The following is a 21815-nucleotide window of genomic DNA, read 5'->3' on the forward strand; positions in this document are numbered from 1 at the left end:
GGAAGGGAGGGTGCGATCAGTAGTTGAGAGGAAGTTGGATGAAAACCAGTGTGGTTTCAGACCACAGAGAGGCTGTCAGGATCAGATTTTCAGTATGCGCCAGGTAATTGAAAAATTCTATGAGAGGAATAGGCAGTTGTGTTTATGTTTTGTAGATGGCAGGAGGGTACTCGGAATGAGGAGATAAAGGCTAATTTAGGAATGAACTCGATGGATGAAGCTGTATGCATAAACTGGCTAAACTGGTGGGGTCATGTGAGGCGAATGGAGGAGGATAGGTTACCTAGGAGAATAATGGACTCTGTTTTGGAGGGTAAGAGAAGTAGAGGGAGACCAAGATGACGATGGTTAGACTCAGTTTCTAACAATTTAAGGATAAGAGGTATAGAACTAAATGAGGCTACAGCACTGGTTGCAAATAAAGGATTGTGGCAACGTTTAGTAAATTCACAGAGACTTGCAGACTGAATGCTGAAAGGCATAACAGTCTATAATGATAATGTACGTGTGTGTGTATGTATGGTTAACTTCGTTGGCTGGATGAATGTGTCGTTCTCATCACTTCATCCTCATCACGACGCGCAGGTCGCCTACGGGTGTCAAATCAAAAGACCTGCACCTGGCAAGCCGAACATGTCCTCGGGCACTCCCGGCACTAAAAGCCATACGCCATTTCATTTCACTATGCTACCAACCACCACAGAAACATGTATTAGTGATTACATCCCTCCATACAGGATTGCGTCAGGAAGGGCATCCGGCCGTAAAACAGGACCAAATTCACTTGGGCGACACAGTTCGCACCCGCGACCCCACAGATGTGGGGATAGTAGTAGAGAAAAAGAAGATTGCTCTTTTTAGCCTATACAGTATTATCCTTTCGCGTACGGTATGTTAGTAGGCGATCGATACTCTCCAGAAAACCAGGTGTTTGAGGTTCGAAGTGAGGCTGACAGATGGAACTCTAAGGTGGTGGTGATTATTGTTTTAAGAGGAAGTACAACTAGGCAACCATCCTCTATATAACACTAATCAGAGGAAAAAATGGAAAGGAACCGACACTTCGAAAAATGAAGATATCGGTCAAAGAAAGGCAAGGGCCATGAAGGGCGTGAAAATGAGACTCCCTAGCCCTCGCAAACCTATTAGCGTCGGGGTCGGAAAAGAACAAAAGTTGACCAAGTGAGGTCGGATAGGATAGATGAAACTGAGGAGCCTGGCACAAGTAAGTGGAAGCAATGCCAGAACTCAGCTGAGGGCCTCATGGTTGCCAACCCACGCTCCAAAGTTCAGAGCCCTTGGGGCCGCTTTTAGTCGCCTCTTACGACAGGCAGGGGATACCGTGAGTGTTATTCTACCGCCCCCACCCACAGGGGGAGGAACTCTAAGGGAATGTAATCTCCTTACACGAGTTGTAGGCCTAATAGGGCCTATAGACCCTCCTCCAGCGATGATAGCAACAACGTAATCAAGCAGAAATAAATAAAAATCTGCAGATATATAAATGAGCAGTGGTAGCAGTCGAAGAAAAATGCCAATGGACTGTGGATTTTCCCCGGAACAAACGTGGAAACCGTCTGAAATTGAATCCAGCGTCGGAAATAACAACCCGTAGGAACTGTCTACAAAACTAAAAAACATAAATGATAAAGGGAGTAAAAGGAAAATACAAAGTTTATTAATAAAACCAAGGGATGAAATAATTAAGCATGTCACAAGAGAAATCAAGTAAGAACAAGGAAGAAATACTCACGATGTACTTTCGTGCAGTAACAAAGAACAGGCTGTAATATGTATCAGGACTCATTAAAACACACATCGGATTCGTCTTTGAAAATATATATGATTTCAATCTTCGTCTTGAATTCTCTTAAACCCCCAGCATTCGGGGTCCAGTAAACATAAGGTAGGCTAAATAATAAAACAATTCACATAAACTTAAGTCACCCAAAAAGTCCACCAGCAACAATGAATTACACGGAAACCCTAAGAAAGAATTCCAAGGAGGAAAGGGAAAACGTGACGTAAACTAAGACCATACGTCACGAAGGAAACGCAATGGCCTGCACACAAAATACAAAATGGGCCCTGGTTGACAGAGAAACACACAAGGCGGAAACAACAAAGGTAACCGCACGAAATATGAAACAATAACATGAGTAAAATAAAAAGGAATAAGATTAAGCAAATAATCTTCCTCCCAAGCAGCAATGGCATACAGAACCAATAATATAAAAGAAAGGTGCTTTAAAACAGACTAAGTCATGAGCCGAACAGCTCGCTTATTCTTGAAGGACAATACACTGACTTAGCAAATGTCATGGGATAGTCACCTACTAGCGTGTGGGGCCTCCTTTGGCCCTGCGAACTGCAGTGAGACACCGTGGAAGTGAATCGACAAGTCCCTGGTAGTCCTCTGGACGCAGCTGACATGAAATTGTTTGCAGAGCGGCCGCCAATGCTGGTCTGTTTGTGGGTGCAGGATCCATGGCACGGAGCCTGCGTTCCAGGACATCCCAGATATGCTCGATAGGGTTCATATCGGGGCTCCTGGGTGGCCATGGCAGTCGTTGGACCTCCGCTGCATGCTCCTGGAACCATTCCCGGGCGACGTGGGAGCGATGTGGTGGCGCGTTATCATTTTGAAACACCGCAGAACCATCTGGGCGCTGGAAGGCCAAAAATGGGTGGAGATGGTCTCCGAGCAGCTCAACATACCGCGTACCATTCAAAGTCTCTTCCAGAACAACGAGGGGGCCCATTCCATACCAGGAAAATGCACCCCAGACCATAACAGGGACACCAGCGCCCTGGACCACACCTTCGAGGCAGGCGGGATCCGTCGCTTCATGTGGTCTGCGCCATACATACACGGTGCCTCCCATCGGCATGGTGCAGTTGAAATCGTGATTCGTCCGACCATATCACATTACGCTATTGTTCCAGTGTCCATCCCTGGTGACTGGTGACAAATTCGCGTCGTTGTGCCCGATGACGTTGGGTTAACAGTGCCACCCGTGTGCGGCGCCGGCTCCCATACCCCATAGAACCCATGTTCCTACGGATTCTCCACTGGGAGACGTGTCTAGCACGGCCTATATTGAACTGAGCCGTGATTTGTTGCACGGTTGCCCGTCTGTCACTATTGACAATCCGTCTCAGATGTCGCCAGTTACGGTCATCGAGTGTGGCTGGACGGCCGTCGTTCCTCTGTTGTGGATGGTGACACCCGCATTCAACCATTCACGATACACCCTGGACACGGTTGATTGTGTGAAGCCGAATTTCCGCACCACTTCCAAAATCGCACTTCCCATCCGTCGGGCACCGACCACCATACCCCGTTCGAACGGCGTCAGCTCACGACGACGTTCCATGTTACACCTGTCATATGCACAGCCACTGCTCACAAGGTCTCCTATACAACTGCCGCTGGCACAGGGGGCGTGTGGTGCGCAGACAACACACCTGCGCATCAGTGCTCCGCTATCCCATGACATTTGCTCAGTCAGTGTACATACAGTGGGTAACCCATATCGCATCTCGGTGCCTTAAGTGTCATTACCACAACTGACGTCAACAGGCATAACTGAAGAACATAGCTGCCTCTGTGGATCAGCGGTAGAGTGTCGGCCTCCGGATCCCAAGATAGCGGGTTCAAACCTGGCAGAGGTAGTCGGATTTTTGAAGGGCGGAAAAAGTCCATTCGACACTCCATGTCGTACGATGTCGGCATGTAAAAGATCTCTGGTGACACATTTGGTGTTTACCCGACAAAATTCATTAAATCTCAGCCATAGACGCCCAAGAGAGTTTCGGTTTACTCGGTCTGCCATCTAGTGGGGGCCTAGAGTAAAACGGAACGTCGAAATTGACGAGCAGACAGCCAGATGGCGTCAAATTGAAATGTCTGCACACGGTAGCTGAGGCCATACGATTATTATTATTATTATTATTATTATTATTATTATTATTATTATTATTATTATTATTATTATTATTATTATTACTGAAGAACATTTATTCCCGCAAACAGCTTTGAGTAGCACAAACCACTCTTAACGAACTGAGCCAGAAAATAATGTCATTGTAATGGGTCTCTAATTGTTCAAGTACAGAACTGCCCGACAGAGAGAAAGGACACAGCTCCTCAAAATGCTCAAGAAAAATGGATGCATACAGAGGTGGTGGTGGTGATTATTGTTTTCAACAAGAAATGCAACTGGGCAACCGTCCTCTATATAACACTAATCAGAGAGAAAAAATGTAAGGGATCCGAAAATTTGAAAAATGAAGGTATCGGCCAAAGGAAGACTAGTGGCACGAAGGGCGTGAAAATGAAGGACTCCCTAGGCCTCGCAACCTATTACCGTCGGGGTCGGAAAAGAATAAGAGTTGACCAAGGGAGGTCGGATAGGATACATAGAATAGAATATATTTATTTATCACCTACAGGATGTCCCAATTACAGATGATGTAATACAAAATTAAATTTTAAATTAAATTAAATAATTAAATTAATTAAAAATAAAATAAAATAATATATATATACAAATATCAGGGGCGTATTCTCCTTGAATGCAAGGCATTCATTGCATGCGTTATGACAACACAAAGAACTGTCTGATGTACGATTTTAGGTTGTTTCAAGTCAAATATTAACGATTTCATCTCTCAGAAATTCAAAAGGTCCGCGCAACTGTACTAGTTCCGTTGCTTGACTACGTGTGGTGCTGGTGTAGTCTCGCCGTGTACTCCACTCTAGGAAGAAAGAGATAGCGAATTGAGGAGTTAAGGATGTAAGGCATTCAATCTTAAAATTGCATTCGGTGGCAGACGTAGTTCTGTAACCATCCGAACGATGTCGCTGCAATTGAAACTTGGTCAGAATTTGTCACCCGATACCCGTGCTACCCTCTGCCATCTGTTAGCAACTTGGAGAAAGTCGGCATCTTTACAGCGAACGGGACCCATAGATTACCCCCCAGCGAGAACCCAACGTGACGAAACTGACCAATGCCACTGGGGTGACTTACCTCCAGTGCTTGAGTTGTAGCTAACTAGTGAGTTAATTCATTGTGTTTTCGGTGTTTTATTATATTTTGCGCACATGTGGTATTAACGATGGATGAGTCTAAAACGGATATAATTGTAAATCAGTTTGAAAAGCCATTTACTGGCCGTTCGTTTGATTAAAAGATTCAAATAGTTAAAGCCGGGAGACATCTACCTTCCCTCGTAAATTTCTTAAATTTCTTCTTCTTCTTCTCCTTCTTCTTCTTAATCTGCTTACCCTCCAGGGTTGGGTTTTCTCTCCTCTACCGCCTCAAGGGCAGTGTACTGGAGCTTCAGACTCTGGGTCTGGAGATACAACTGGGGAGGATGGCTAGTACCTCACCTGCTATGCTGAACAGGGGCCTTGCGGGGGATGGGAAGATTGGAAGGGATAGACAAGGAAGAGGGAAGGAAGCGGCCGTGGCCTGAAGTTAGGTACCATCCCGGCATTTGCCTGGAGGAGTAGTGGGAAACCACGGAAACCACTTCGAGGATGGCTGAGATGGGAATCGAACCCACCTCTACTCAGTTGACCTCCCGAGGCTGAGTGGACCCCGTTCCAGCCCTCGTACCACTTTTCAAATTTCGTGGCAGAGCCAGGAATCGAACCCGGGCCTCCGGGGGTGGCAACTAATCACACTAACCACTACACCACAGAGGCGGACGCTCGTAAATTTAAATTCAGAAAACAAGAATTGTGTACGCATGTTCAATTCATAAACTTACAGTAAAACTGTTTGGCTCGAGTTCACCAACATGTAATTAGGGTGAGTAGAATTGAAATTTACTTAATACATTGTGTTAACTGCATGGTTACTAGTTGCATGCCTCAGTGAAGATTCCAGGATACGCCACTGACAAATATACATATATATACAAAGAGATATAAATTTCACATGTCTACAGATTATTTACATAATTTACAAAATTATCACGTTCCACCCTTGAGAAGAAGTTTCCGAATTGCAGTGGAAGGGTGGTAAAAAATGTCGAGTGACACTTCCAGCTGACTTATGGTCCTAAAGGCTTGCATGAACCAAGAATTTTCATGTGCAACCGTCCTACATTTGGGCAGGTGGAATGTACATATCTGCCTTGTTCGTCTGCTTGGAACATGAAGTGGGATCAACCCCCGTATAGCCGGACTGTCCACTTTACTCTTCAAGCATTTAATCACTAACATTGCGTTCGCACATTTTCGGCGTGTTGCCAGCGTATTCATTCCAAAAATGTTTACAAATTCTTCATACCTGCTTGAAGAGAGTGGCATGCCCAGGAATCCAAAACTAATCCACTTCATGAACCTTATCTGTACTCTCTCGAGATGGTGTATGTGGCCTTTCTGATACGGGAGCCACACCTCACAACCATACTCGAGACAGGGTCTCACCAGGGAACAAAACAGTGTTACACATGCAATGTTACTGAAATCTTTACAATTCCTTTTGACGAACCCCAGGAGTCTGAAAGATTTCTTTATAATACCATCGATGTGTTTCTCAAAGGATAAGCCATTCCTGTTACTGATAATTACGCCTAGATCATTAAACTCCTCCACACGATTTAAACTTTCTCCACTGATTTTATATCTGTAAAATACAGGTGTTAATTTCCGAGTAAATGACATGACACCACACTTGAATTTATTCACTCTAAGGGACCACTTATCACACCACTCGCATATTTGCTTCAGATCCTCTTGTAGACAATCGCCATCACTGTCTTCTTCTATGACTTTGTATAGTTTCAAATCATCAGCGTACAAGAGACATTCACTGCTCTGAACGACTGTACTAATATCATTTAGAAACAAAACAAACAGAAGAGGCCCTAACAGTGATCCCTGTAGGACACCAGATGAAGGTTGATAGGGGTTAGAGATCAAACCCTCGGACTTGACAAAACATATTCGTTTTGTCAAGTAGCTCTTTAGCCACTCGCAAATATTCCCGGACACTGCATACGCTGACAACTTTCTCAACAAGGCTTCGTGTTGTAAAGAGTCGAAGGCTTTGGAGAAATCAGTATATATCACATCAACCTGTTTACCTTTGTCCAATGCATCTGAAATTGCGGATAAATAAACTGCCAAATTGGTAACAGTTGACCTGCCTTTAACAAATCCATGCTGTGATGGGTCTATGTACAAGAGTCATACAGGCGATTATATATGACTTTCTCCGCCACCTTCGATAAAAGTGAGAGCAGCACTACTGGTCTATAATTATCGAACAACACCATATCATATTTCTTAAAGATAGGGATTACATAACACTTTTTTTCACTCAGCTGGAAAACACTCACACTTAAATGATTTATTTATAATTTCACATAGTGGAATTGCCAGTTGGGAAGCACATTCACGGAGGACGATGCCAGGTATCTCGTCAGGCCCACATGATTTGTTGATATCCACCGATGACAGGATCCGTGTCACTTCTACCACAGAAGTTTGAATAGACACAGGATCTATTGAAAATGGGGGAGAAAAAGTTGCATTGCAGGGCTCGGAAGGAGAATGGTTCTTCGCGAAAGTTTGCGCAAATGTGTTTAGAATTTTATCCTTTTCGTGGATTTCAGTTCCGTTTATTAGCATGGTGGGAGGCAGACGGGAAGATTTTCTTTTACTATTAATGAAATTCCAAAAGCGCTTAGGGCGTGTGATGACGTCATCTTCTACCGACTTAACGTAGTCCCCGTATTTAGCACGCTGCAGTTTTTTACATTCATTTCGTAATGTGGAAAACTGCACATAGTCGCACTCTTGACCTGATCTTTTGTATTTCATTCTCGCCCTTTCTTTTTCCTTCAGTGTCTGGATTAGTTCTGAGTCGTACCAAGAAGGATATTTTCTGATGTTAATCATTCGAAATGGTACGCTGTCTTTTATGACCGCATATAGTAAGTCATAAAAAGTGCTCATAGCTTCATCCACAGAGTGGGACTCTTTAATCATATCCCAGGAACACAGGGATAAAACGTCCCTCATTAAAGAAAAACCAGCTGTCTTCCATGCAAATATGACTTTTTTTTGCGCTTTGAGGCGAAATGTCCTTGGCATAGACAGGAAGATTTCGATGGCTTGGTGATCAGAGTGAATTACATTTTCAGTTTTGACGCACTCTCCACTCCGAAGTAATTCGTTTGAGACTAAAATTAAGTCTAGAAAATTATCATTCCTAGTAGGAAAATCACAAATCTGACTGAGATCGAATTCATTAATAATTTCTAGAAATAAGAATACCTCCTCGCTTCTCTGTTTGATAATGTGTTGTACTTTCGACGACTCATCAGTTTTCCAAGCTAATTGGCTCAAGTTAAAATCTCCGCACACAATAACAGTGTTCCGTGAGTTGAGAACAGATGTAATGTTTCCCTATGTTTGACGTAGGTCGCTAAGCCGGTCGTTCACTTCATCTGGAGGCAGGTAGCAACACACAATGAAGACAGCACGACCAGGTTGAGGGTTGACTTTCACTACTTGACACTCCCAATTCCCAGCAAGCTCAGGCTTCGGCACTGGTCCAAGCTCAGGCTTCACAGCTAGTAAAACACCCCCACCATCCAGTTTTGAAGTTTTCACGGAATATCTGTCCTTACGAAATACGATGTAATTGTCCGTTAATATTTCAGTATCAACTTCAGTTTCGTTAAGCCAACTTTCGCTGATACAAATACAGTCATAGTTCCCTTCACTTAGTCCAGCATTAAAATCAGCAAGCGAGTTACGCATACTCCTCACATTTTGATTGAAAAATGTCATACCTTGATTGCTTTGGTTAGGTCCTGGGTTCAGTTGTGCATCTCCGGAGAGAGCTAGCATTAGGACGGCTAGCACATTGCTGGATACCTGCGGATGAGCCGGCCTCCCTTGGCCGCGAGCGCACCTTTCACTTCGGTGTGGCGACAACGAATATCTCGAGCCGTTGAGAGAAGCCACGAGGCCAGATAAACTGCATTTATTAATCACTAGGACTCTTTCCCAAACTGTGTCTCGCACCCTGTCAAACTTAAGAGTACTGTAATCACATCGGCACAAACGAACCGGACCGTAGGTGTATTTAACTATCGAGAACACAAGTATTACTCGGAGAACTACCGACACCTGAATATGAGAAGCCGCCATCTTTAATAAGCCTGGCACAACTAAGGGGAAGCAATGCCAGGACTCAGCTCAGGGCCCCGTAGCAGCCAACCCACGTTCCCACGTTAGGAGCCCCTGGGGCCCCTATTAGTCGCATCTTACGACAGGCAAGGGAAACCGTGATGTTATTCTATCACCCTCCACCCACAGGAGGATGATGCACACAAATCCTCCAGAATAAATCGTATGCCAAGTGCTATTGAGTCAAAGAAAGAAAAATATGAGCTGAGGAGAAAAGCATAAATTATTCATAAATGCAGGAACACAATCTGCTCGGAGTTAAAACATGACATTGATTATATAAAGGATCTCAAACAGGCTTGCACGACGTGAGGGCAACCAAGTAAAACCTACACACTTAATGAACGGAACATCATAAGCGATGGTGGTAATTATTGTTTTAAGATGAAGTACAACTGAACAGCCGTCCCCTATATAACACTAATCAGAGAGAAAACAAATGGAAGAGGTCTGACACTTCGAAAAATGAAGATATCTGCCAAAGGAAGACAAGAGCCACGAAGGGCGTGAAAATGAAAGACTTCCTAGGCCTGCATACGTAATACCATCGAGTCGGAAAAAAGCAAGAGATGACCAAGGGAGGAGGTCAGATAGGATAGATGAAAGTGAGGAAACTGACACAAGTATGCGGAAGCAATGCCAGGACTCAGCTAAGTGCCCGATGGTCCCCAACCCACGCTCCCAAGTTAAGAGCCCGTAAGGGCTCCTTTCAGTTGCCTCTTACGACAGACAGGGGATACAGTAGGTGTTATTCTACCGCTCCGACCCACAAGGGTAACGGAACATCATAAAAGTAAAAGGGAAATACATAACTACTTACGATATTACCACGCTAAATACAGGCACAAGGATTTGTAGTTCGTGGCAGCCTCCATAGAAATGCGCTTTGAAACGCGAAAAAATAGAATTAAAGGCAGAAAACCACACACCCAACGAAAGCCTCCATCTTCTTCTTATTCTGGGTAATTTATTGGATTTTGCTTATAGCGCTACGATGAATTACGTTGTCTGTTTTTTTTTAATTTTGTTTTTCACTGACAAAGGAGTATTTCGAAGAATGTCTGAAGTTGATACAAGCACACAAGCGCTTAACAGAGTTAAGGCACAACAACATCTCCGAGAGTGATAATCATGAAATGACAAGGAAAATAAAATCATGTCAGAGACCAGGGCCTTACTGCCTTCTGGTGAACCGGAAGAGTATTACAGGCGAAGGAGCATAGACACGTGAAAGAGAGAAAATAGGGAGCAGATATGAACATAAGCTCGAAAGAAAATGAACCCAGTATGTATCAAACTAACGCCTCTGTGAGTTTGTGAGAATTGGCCACTGTGTACGTTGGCTGTACGGAATGTAAACATGGTTAGGCTACCGGTATGTGATGTAAAAAAAAACTCGTGTCCTCATCCCGAGGTAGTGCAGCTCTTTTCAGGCACACCCCCATTGGAGGTGAGCTGCATGTACCATTTCAACCACATACCAGCCCTCCTGTCATTCTTAAATTTCTGGCAGTACTGGGAAACGAACCCGGGCCCCCAAGGACGGCAGATAATAACACTAACCGTTACGCTACAGAGGCGGACAGGCTATGTGATAATGTTTTGTTTTAAATTGTAGTGAACTTGATTCCGACGGGTACTCAAATTAAACATCCTAAGAGAAGTATTCCCATTTATAACTATGTCACTGTCAATGGCAACATCGCTCTCTCAAGCCCAATAGTACACATCAATGGTGTTGAACAGGGAGAACCTTTGAGCCCTATTTTGTTCAATACAGCAGTTATAGATCCGATACATAAAATTAGAGATGTGAATGAGGAAACAAAAATCTACTAGTATGGCGATGATATAGTGATATCATCAAGAACCATAGAAGAATTACAGATTACTTTTACCAGGCTAGGAAAATGGGCAGACGAAAACAAATTTTTAATTAACAAACGGAAGGCAGCAACTTATGTTCCGCAACGCTGGAAAAGTTGCACTACTTCTTCTTCTTAATCTGTTTATCCTCCAGGGTCGGTTTTTCCCTCGGACTCAGCGAGGGATCCCACCTCTACCACCTCAAGGGCAGTGTCCTGGAGTTTCAGACTTTGGGTCGGGGGATACAACTGGGGAGAATGACCAGTACCTCGCCCAGGCGGCCTCACCTGCTATGCTGAACAGGGGCCTTGTGGAGGGATGGGGCGATTGGATGGGACAGGCAAGGAAGAGGGAAGGGAGCGGCCGTGGCCTTAAGTTAGGTACCATCCCGGCATTTGCCTGGAGGAGAAGTGGGAAACCACGGAGAACCACTTCCAGGATGGCTGAGGTGGGAATCGAACCCACCTCTACTCAGTTGACCTCCCGAGGCTGAGTGGACCCCGTTCCAGCCCTCGTACCACTTTTCAAATTTCGTGGCAGAGCCGGGAATCGAACCCGGACGTGGCAGCTAATCACGCTAACCACTACACCACAGAGGCGGACGTTGCATTACTTGAAAGAATTTACTACGAGAATGAAGGGAAACCGGTACGACTTGTTCACAGTTTTAAATATCTCGAAATAACGTTGCAAACTTTGCAAACTTCAGGCATGACATACAGTGACTCGCATAATTATTCGGACAGACATGATTTATTACATTTGCTTTTGTATCAGTCATTTCAGTAATAATAAAGCACTGATATAAATTTAATACAAGTTTCTGTAAGGAATATAAAAAACTAAACGTCCATCATTCCTCTTATGAACATTGTCAATGAAAGTATAATAATTAAAAAACAAAATCAAAACCAAAACCAAAATTGCACAAAATTATTCGGACACTTTCCTTTTTATGATCCTAAAGGTTCAGGGTCTAGTGGGCTTTCCTTTAATTTTAATTACTTCCCTGAGTCGACTTGGCATGCTCTCTACTAATGTCCGGGTGTAATCGGGAGATATCTTCTGCCACTCTTCTTGAAGCCGGTTTTTCATCTGTTCTCTAGATGTGATTGTTGTTTTTCTTATTTCTTTATCAACTTTGTCCCAAAGATCCTCAATCACATTCAAGTCTGGTGATTAAGGGGGAGGATGAAGCACCTTTGGGCAATTAAACAATAACCACATCGTTACATTCCAAACTTAAAACTTAAAATGTTCAGCAAGCCCCACATTTTCGGCATTCTCTTTCATATTGTTCCTCAGTATTCTAAGGTATTGAAAGTAGACCATTTTACCCTCAATAAAAACCAATTCATCAACTCCATTCGTCGACATGCACCCCCGACACTATTACATGTGCACCGCCATCCTTCACAGTTGCTTCTCTTGAAGCTCAGTATTAGGACGCCGTCAAACTGTTATCTTCTCATCAGACTGAAATATCTTAAATTTACTCTCATCAGCAAATATAACGTCATTCCACCACTCATTGTCTTCTCTAACATGCTCTTTTGCAAACAGCATTCTCTTTTTTCGATTTAGTTTGTTTATGAAGGGCTTCCTTCTTGCAATACGGCCGTGAAAGTTACCTCTTCTGAGCACTCTCCGTATTGTTTCGGGATGCACTTTCTTTTCAGTGTCTGCGGCAATCTCCGTAACGAATTTTGGAACACTAAACTTGGATTCCTTTTTTGTTTTTCTGATGATATAACACTCTTCTCTCGCAGAAAAAGTTCTTGGACGTCCCGTATGCGGTAGATGGTCAATTCTATCTTCCTCCCGGAATCTTGTGATACTATCAGAGACTGTACATTTCTTCATTTGTAACTTTCAGCAATTTTACGACATCTTTTACCTTTAGCATGGTGAAAAACTACTAGCTGCCGCTGTTCGATTGTACTCTCCCTTTGCGACCCATTTTCTCTTAAGTTGTACACAGCACTCTAACTCACTGAATGTTTACGTTCATACTGTCCGTGGCTCTTCTATACACAACCTCTGCATGGCAACTGACTTGTGTCCGAATAATTTTGTTGAAGCACGTGAACTGCGTTCTGAGGTTCCAGGGTCACTGGTTCTCTCCTGTTTTCTAAAAGTACACATTTCAACGCCGTGTTGAATCTGTCAAACTGGGTTCTGTTAGAAACTATTTTGCGTTTACAATATTTTCTCTGAGACATAGGGCCAGTGTGTAGTAAAGGCTATAATTAACGTGTCCGAATAATTATGTGAGTCACTGTATACTAAGCAAGTCAAGGACAGAGTGACCGCTGCGGTTATAGTAATGAATGACATCGCGATTGTAAACAAATTATCACCGAAGACTGCAATGCAACATTTTTGCGCCAAAATAACGCCAATGATCAGGCATGGCTTAGAAATGACCTGGCCCTACCTATCTAAGAGAAATCTACAAAACAAGATATAAAAACGATTTACATGGAAAAACTACTCTGATTATCAAAAACAACGTTATCAAGATTTTGCTACGAAATTCTGACAGAAGAATCCTATACGAAAGAACTACGACTACGAGTGATCCTTCCGACTATCACAGCTTAAAATGACCTACAATCGGAGCTCAAGTTCAAAAAGAGAAAAATATGGGAGAATTTCTAAACCACTTAGGTCATGACATCTACGGAATGGATGAACACCAATTATGAATTGAAGCAGTTAGTGACTAGAATTGCAGTACACGGCTTTCATCACCAAGTGTGTTCCAATAAAGTAACAGTTCAAAAGAATAGGGGAACATATTTTTGAACGTATGGCATGCTCCACGAAACAATACCTCACACCCAGGTATATTACCAACTAAACCTTTATTCTTTACAGTTGAAGTATACAAAATAACATCGATGGATTCGCGTTCATTTTCAGAACACAAACGGAAATGTCCAAATAGGGGCGAAAACAAAGTGATAACAGTCCTACAGGGTGGATTTTTATTACAGCTTGAGATCTTCAGTATAGTGTATGTCCTCCACGAACATTTATCACAGCTTGGCACCTACGTGGCATGCTCCGTATAAGTCGATGGAGGTCACGTTGCGGTATCAGGTCCCATTCTTCAATGAAAACCTGTTCGAGGTCTTCGAGAGTCTGTGGTAGAACAGGACGTCCACGAACACTTCAGTCAAGCCTATCCCACACATGCTCGATGGGATTAAGGTCGTGACTCACTCCTGGCCATTTCATCTCGCAAGACAGCTCTGGTGATGCGCGCTACATGAGCCCTGGCATTGTCGTGCATGAGTACGAATTCAGGGTCAACACAGTATGCAGCAACCAACACATGCTGTAGCGGAGTCTACTCGATGTACCCCTCAGCGGTAAGATTACCACGGATGACGACAAGATCCGTACGGCCGTCAATACTGATGCGACCCCACATCATCATAGAACCTTGTCCGAATCGGTCGCCTTCCTGGACAAAATTTGGCATGTACTACTCTCTACGGCGTCTCCATACACGTTGACGTCCATCACACTGTGTCAGAGGAAATCTGGACTCGTCTGTGAAGAACACAGGTCTCCATTGGCGAAGTTGCCAGTTGACGTGGGTACGGGTAAACAGAAGGTGAGCTGCGCGATGTTGCTGCGTTAAACGGGGCACTCGAACAGGACGTCTGGGTCATATGAACACTTCTTTTAACCTGTTCCTTACTGTCTGGTCAGACACCGTGACTCCAGAGACCCTCCTAAGGTCTCTTTTTGCAGTTCTCTGGCAGTTACTGAACGACGCCGCAGCGCACAAATGGTCAGATATCGGCCATACTGTGGGGTTATCATGCGTCCACGACCTTGTCCAGCCCTCCTTGTGAACTGTTCTTTCTCATTGTAGCGATTCCACAAGCGCTGAATAACTGACGGAGAGACATTGAGATCCACAGCAACACGACGAAAAGTCCATTCTTCCTGGATGAAAGTGAGGGCCCTTGCGACTTGGGAACCTCGTTAAGATGTCTCATGGGATGTGCTAGTTTACGAACAACGTGCTCAAATGACCGCAGTAGTCTGTGTACCTCACAACGACACACGGACGCACCGCTATTCACTTTGTTTTCAGGGGTCGCCTGACAGTTTAACGCATGGCTACGCCTACAGATGGAGTATAACTTTGATTTAACATACCTTGAGTAGCCAAAGTCTCAAGTTATGCTGTAGAACCATTGGAACCCCATCTACCAAATTAACGTTCACATACCAGACGTTACAAACATGTTCCTCTATTTTTTTAAACTGTGTATTTAACGTACCAGAGGCGAAATGTATCTGTGAATATCACGTCTAATATCCTGTGCTAAAGAAACTGAATCATTAACAAAATTCTGTACATCTTTGTAATTGCAATTGTATGCACGATGTGAGCATTTTTCATTAATTATAAAATAAAATGGAAGAATAAGACGTGCTTAAAGTTCATCTGTTGTTGTTTACATAATATTTGCCTAGAAGTTACCTTCGGCGATTTATGTGTCAAATATAACTTAGAACATTTTTCAGATGTCTAGAAAATTTTGTGTTACCAGGTGTAAGTCAAATTATGACAGCATTGTAAAATTAAATGTATCGTGTCCACATTTTCCTTCCCTAAAAAAGAGATAAGAAGGCAGGCATAGATTCGTGCCATTCCACGAAATGAGTGGCGTCCAATTCAGTCATCTGCTGTTTGTGCCCACCACTTTGATGAAAACGACATAACAACTTATGAAAAAATTAAATGGCGTATGGCTTTTAGTGCCGGGAGTGTCCGAGGACAAGTTCGGCTCGCCAGGTGCAGGTCTTCTGATTTGACTCCTGTAGGCGACCTGCGCGTCTTTATGAGGATGAAATGATGATGAAGACGACACATACACCCAGCCTCCGTGCAAGCGAAATTAACAATGGTGGTTAAAATTCCGGACCCTGCCGGGAATCGAACCCGGGACCCTTGTGAACAAAGGCCAGCACGCTAACTATTTAGCCATCGAGCTGGACATAATAGCTTATGAAAATTGGAAACAACATAATGGAACAGTCACGAAACTTGCTCTGAGGTTTCCCAATCAATCAATCAATCAATCAATCAATCAATCAATCAATCAATCAATCAATCAATCAATCAATCAATCAATCAATCAATCAATCAATCAATCAATCAATCAATCAATCAATCAATTAATCAATCAATCAATCAATCAATCAATCAATCAATCAATCAATCAATCAATCAATACTGATCTGCATTTAGGGCAGTCGCCCAGGTGGCAGATTCCCTATCTGTTGCTTTCCTAGCCTTTTCCTAAATGATTTCAAAGAAATTGGAAATTTATTGAACATTGCGGGAAGAAGCTGTGCCCCGTAAGTTCGCATATTTGCCTTCCTACCTAGCTTGCAGTACACTGAGAGACGAGATCCCGAGTGGCAAAGAGAAGATATTCGAAGAAGAGAACAACAACAAACACCGAATACTAAAAAAACAAGATTTATTTAGTGATTGATGACCTGAATAATTTCTCTTCAAAATTAAATCTCTCCAGTTGGTAGTGTAAGATATGCTGTGAATGTTTGTGAGTTTTACCTTCTAAATGTTAATATACTTGAAGTACCAGACAGCTCCGAGTACTATATGTTTCAGGATATGTATCACACAGTGTTTGCAGGTTACTGAATTCTAAACTTTGTATTGGTATCTTTACGGAAGGAAAGGGTTGAGATTGGTGATTTATATTTTGGTCACTTACAGCGAGGAGGACTGTCAGTGCCCAGTGATGAGGTATTACCGGTATGTATTTAAAAAAATGCAGCATCTATATTTCAGACAGTGGCGTATCCTGGAATCTCCACTGAGGCATGCAACTAGTAACCATGCAGTTAACACAATGTATTAAGTAAATTTCAATTCTACTCACCCTAATTACATGTTGGTGAACTCGAGCCAAACAGTTTTACTGTAAGTTTATGGATTGAACGTGCGTACACAATTCTTGTTTTCTGTTTTTAAATTTACGAGGGTCCACCTCTGTGGTGTAGTAGTTAGTGTAATTAGCTGCCACCCCCGGAGGCTCGGGTTCGCTTCCCGGCTCTGCCACGAAATTTGAAAAGTGGTACGAGGGCTGGAACGGGGTCCACTCAGCCTCGGGAGGTCAACTGAGTAGAGGTGGGTTCGATTCCCACCTTAGCCATCCTCGAAGTGGTTTTCCGTGGTTTCCCACTTCTCCTCTAGGCAAATGCCGCGATGGTACCTAACTTCAGGCCACGGCCGCTTCCTTCCCTCGTCCTTGTCTATCCCTTCCAATCTTCCCATCCCCCGCAAGGCCCATGTTCAGCATAGCAGGTGAGGCAGCCTGGGCGAGGTACTGGTCATCCTGCCCGGTTGTATCCCCCGACCCAGAGTCTGAAGCTGCAGGACACTGCCCTTGAGGCGGTAGAGGAGGGATCCCTCGCTGAGTCCGAGGGAAAAGCCAACCCTGGAGGGTAAGAAGATTAAGAAGAAGAAGAAGAAGAAATTTACGAGGGAAGGTAGAGGTCTCGCGGCTTTAACTATTTGCATCTTTTCATCAAACGAACGGCCAGTAAATGGCTTTTCAAACTGATTTACAATTATATCCGTTTTAGACTCATCCATCGTTAATACCACATGTGCGCAAAATATAATAAAAGACCGAAAACGACGAATAGCACAGGAACAGCACACACAGAATGAACTCACTAATCAGCAAAACACACAATGAATTAACTCACTAGTTAGCCACAACTCAAGCACTGGAGGTAAGTCACCCCAGTGGCATTGGTCAGTTTCGTCACGTTGGGTTCTCGCTGGGGGGTAATCTGTGTGTCCCGTTCGCTGTAAACATGTCGACTTCTCCAAGTTGCTAACAGAGGGTAGCACGGGTATGGGGTGACAAATTCTGACCAAGTTTCAATTGCAGCGAAATCGTTCGGAGGGTTTCAGAACTACGTCTGCCACTGAATGCAATTTTAAGATTGAATGCCTTACGTCCGTAACTCCTACATTTGCTGTCTCTTTCTTCCTAGAGTGGAGTACACGGCGAGACTACACCAGCACCACACGTAATCAAGCAACGGAACTAGTACAGTTGCGCGGACCTTTTGAACTTCTGAGAGATGAAATCGTTAATATTTGACCTGAAACAACCTAAAATCGTAAATAAGACAGTTCTTTGTGTTATCATAACGCATGCAATGAATGCCTTGCATTCAAGGAGAATACGCCCCTGATTTCAGAGTATTATGAACTCAGAACAGTTGGCGAGTACTTTTTGGAAACTACAGTGGCTCCAGAAGTATTCGTCTGTTAATCTACGGTTATGAGTTTGATTGTGACGTCCAAATACCGACGTAAATATAATCTAACAGTTGAGAATGTACGGCTTTCATATTCGATAAGAACAAGCCAATGGATAGCAATAATCGTAAGTTATTGCCCTTAAAAACAAATATCAGCGACATCTACCCTCCAATATGTATTCGTCCGCATGCACTAATTCAAATATCGCAGGCTAGCCCGCAGTCCATCCAAGGCAGACACCGTCGCAATATGGTGCAGGCAGTGTGTTACTGTTTGTGCAAGGCGTAGGGAAGAATGGGGCGGAAAAACAAGGAGACAACAGAGGAGGAACGCCGGTTTGCTGTACGTCAGTTTAAAGCAGGTAAATCTTATAAAGACATAAGTGAACTTCTCTGCAGACGAATTACAACAGTAAAAAGCGTAATATATCGGTACTGTACATGTTTACTAGAACACAAAAATAAAAAAATAATTGCTCCCCGAAAAGGCCGTGTACCTATCTTAAATGGGAAGGAAAAGCGGCTAGTGGCCCGTCAAGTAAAAAAACAAAAAAAATCCAAAACTGAGTGCCCCGAAACTAAAAGTTCAGGTCGCAAATGAATTACGAAAGACTGTTTCAGAGAATACTGTAAGGAGTGTTCTCTATGCAGCTGGCTTTCGGTGGACCAACAGCCCGTAGAAAGCCATACAATAACAAAGTGAATAGAAATAAGAGACCGAGCTCAATATCTGCAGTCACTTAAGTGCGGGCAGTATCAAGTATTCGGGAGATAGTAGGTTCGAACCCCACTGTCGGCAGCCCTGAAACTGGTTTTCCATGGTTTCCCATTTTTACACCAGGCAAATGCTGGGGCTGTACCTTAATTAAGGCCCGGCCGCTTCGTTCCCACTCCTAGCCCTTTTCTGTCCTGTCGTCGCCATAAGACCTATCTGTGTCGGTGCGACGTAAAGCAAGTAGCAAAAAAAAGAAAAAAAATAGAGACAATCAATCAATCAATCAATCAATCAATCAATCAATCAATCAATCAATCAATCAATCAATCAATCAATCAATCAATCAATCAATCAATCAATCAATCAATCCTGATCTGCATTTAGGGCAGTCGCCCAGGTGGCAGATTCCCTATCTGTTGTTTCCCTAGTCTTTTCTTAAATGATTGCAATGACAATGGAAATTTATTGAACATCTCCCTTGGTAAGTTATTCCAATCCCTAACTCCCCTTCCTATAAATGAATATTTGCCCCAATTTGTCCTCTTGTATTCCAACTTTATCTTCATATTGTGATCTTTCCTACTTTTAAAGACGCCACTCAAACTTATTCTTCTACTAATGTCATTCCACGCCATTTCTCCGCTGACAGCTCGGAACATACCACTCAGTCGAGCAGCTCATCTTTTTTCTCCCAAGTCTTCCCAGCCCAAACTTTGCAACATTTTTGTAACGCTAATCTTTTGTCAGAAATCATCCAGAACAAATCGAGCTGCTTTTCTTTGGATTTTTTCCAGTTCTTGAATCAAATAATTTGTATATTTGCAGAAACCATCATAAATAAGGACTTAGAATTCTGGAAAAGGGTCGTTTTGACAGACGAAAGTAAATTTACTAATTTCAAGTCTGATGGGAGAGTGATGGTTTGGAGACAAAAGAACAGTGAGATGGAAGAAGGGAACTTGACTGCTACTGTCAAACGCGTACAAGTGCGTGAGTGCGAGTGGTTTTGGGGACGTACATCCAATTGAAGGCATCTTCGACCACCATGGATGTATTCAGATTCTGAAAGACCATCTTGTCAATAGTGTAGAAGGTATGGGCCTGACAAGGGACTGCGTTTTCACTCAGGACAACGACCCTGAACACACGGCTCTTAATACCGGGCTATGACTGCTTTATAACACACCACGTTATATGCAGACCCCACTTCAGTCACCCGACCTCAATCCTGTTGACCATTTGTGGGATGTTTTGGAACGAAATATACGAAAAATACCTATTTCCAACAAGAATGAGTTGCAGGCAGAATTATTGGACGAGTGTAAGAATATCACAAGAACCAAGATTGAAAAGTTGGCGAAGTCTATGTCCCGACAACTGTCAGAGGTTACTGAACAAAAAAGGTGGCCCAGCGAAGTACTGAACTCCAAAAGTAACTCCGAAATAGCCAGACGAATTCACGGATGAATACTTTTTGGAGAGCACCTTACGAACTGTTCTGTTGTTTTTGTCTATTTTGTCAATTAACAGGGACAAATGTGCAGTGTTTTGTTCTTTCTTTTGGTTACTATGCTTTATACATATAAGCAATGTACAGTTCAATGTCTGAATTTACAGTTGTATTTCAATAAATCATCTTGCATTGTGTTCTATCAGAGCGACGAATATTTTCTGGAGCCACTGTAGGTTATCAGTGGAACATTCTTATTACGCTATCATTACAAAGTTTAGAGAGCAATGTTGTCTATAGCGACAGTGACGAATGCATATGTGGACAAAACGTGAAGGGACTGTTATCCAAACCGTTTAGGAGAACAGTACTGAACAATTTTTCTGACCGCGTAAGCAACGAAAATGTACAAAACAGCAAGCAAAGGAAACTTCAGGTCCTAGGATGTTAAGGCAAAGTGTAATTTGTTAACTTACGTGAAATGGACGGCATGTTTATACTACAGTTTGTCTATTTCTATTGATATTTATGTGCTTGTTTATTTTGCGTAATACGTTGTATTTTCGGTGACATTTCGCCAGTGAATCGGTCGTGTTTATGCTCGTCGCTACCTTCTAACCATGAACCCGTCAGCCTACCTTTTCACAGGAGAGTGACGTTGCCAATTTTAACATCACGGCTTGTAGTTGCAGAGGGCGTTGATATAACATGTAAGGCAAGACCGGGTGGCGCGCCGCATGTTTCTATTAAGTGCATGTATTTTTTAATTAAGAGTTTTGGTTTGACAGCTTTTTGCAAAAAAGGGAAGAACAAAATATGCGCTTGATTATATAACACTTAGTTTGCTGTATTAAAGTCATTTTGGTCCATTACGAACCAAAGAATTGAAGGGTGCGTAATGGGAGAGTTGTCGCAAGGACGGATGATATGCCGCACACCCGGGAGAGATGATGTAAAGAGGCGGAAATGATAGACTATTCATAGAAATACGTAATTTTATAACATTTAGTGTGGAGAATATGTAAAAAAAAAAATTCTAAATATGTTACGTACTATTAGGGAAAGATTGGATACACCGTATATTCAATAAACAATTTAAATTCTAATTAAACTTAATGATTGTATTCAGTAACATTACCCAGTGGACGGAGGCGATTCAGGTGTGATCACAGAGAAAATGCAGGGATCTCTTTAAAAAATCACTGTTACAATAGTTTAACTCAGAT

Source organism: Anabrus simplex, chromosome 1 (genome assembly GCF_040414725.1).
Source record: "Anabrus simplex isolate iqAnaSimp1 chromosome 1, ASM4041472v1, whole genome shotgun sequence".
NCBI lineage: Eukaryota > Metazoa > Arthropoda > Insecta > Orthoptera > Tettigoniidae > Anabrus > Anabrus simplex.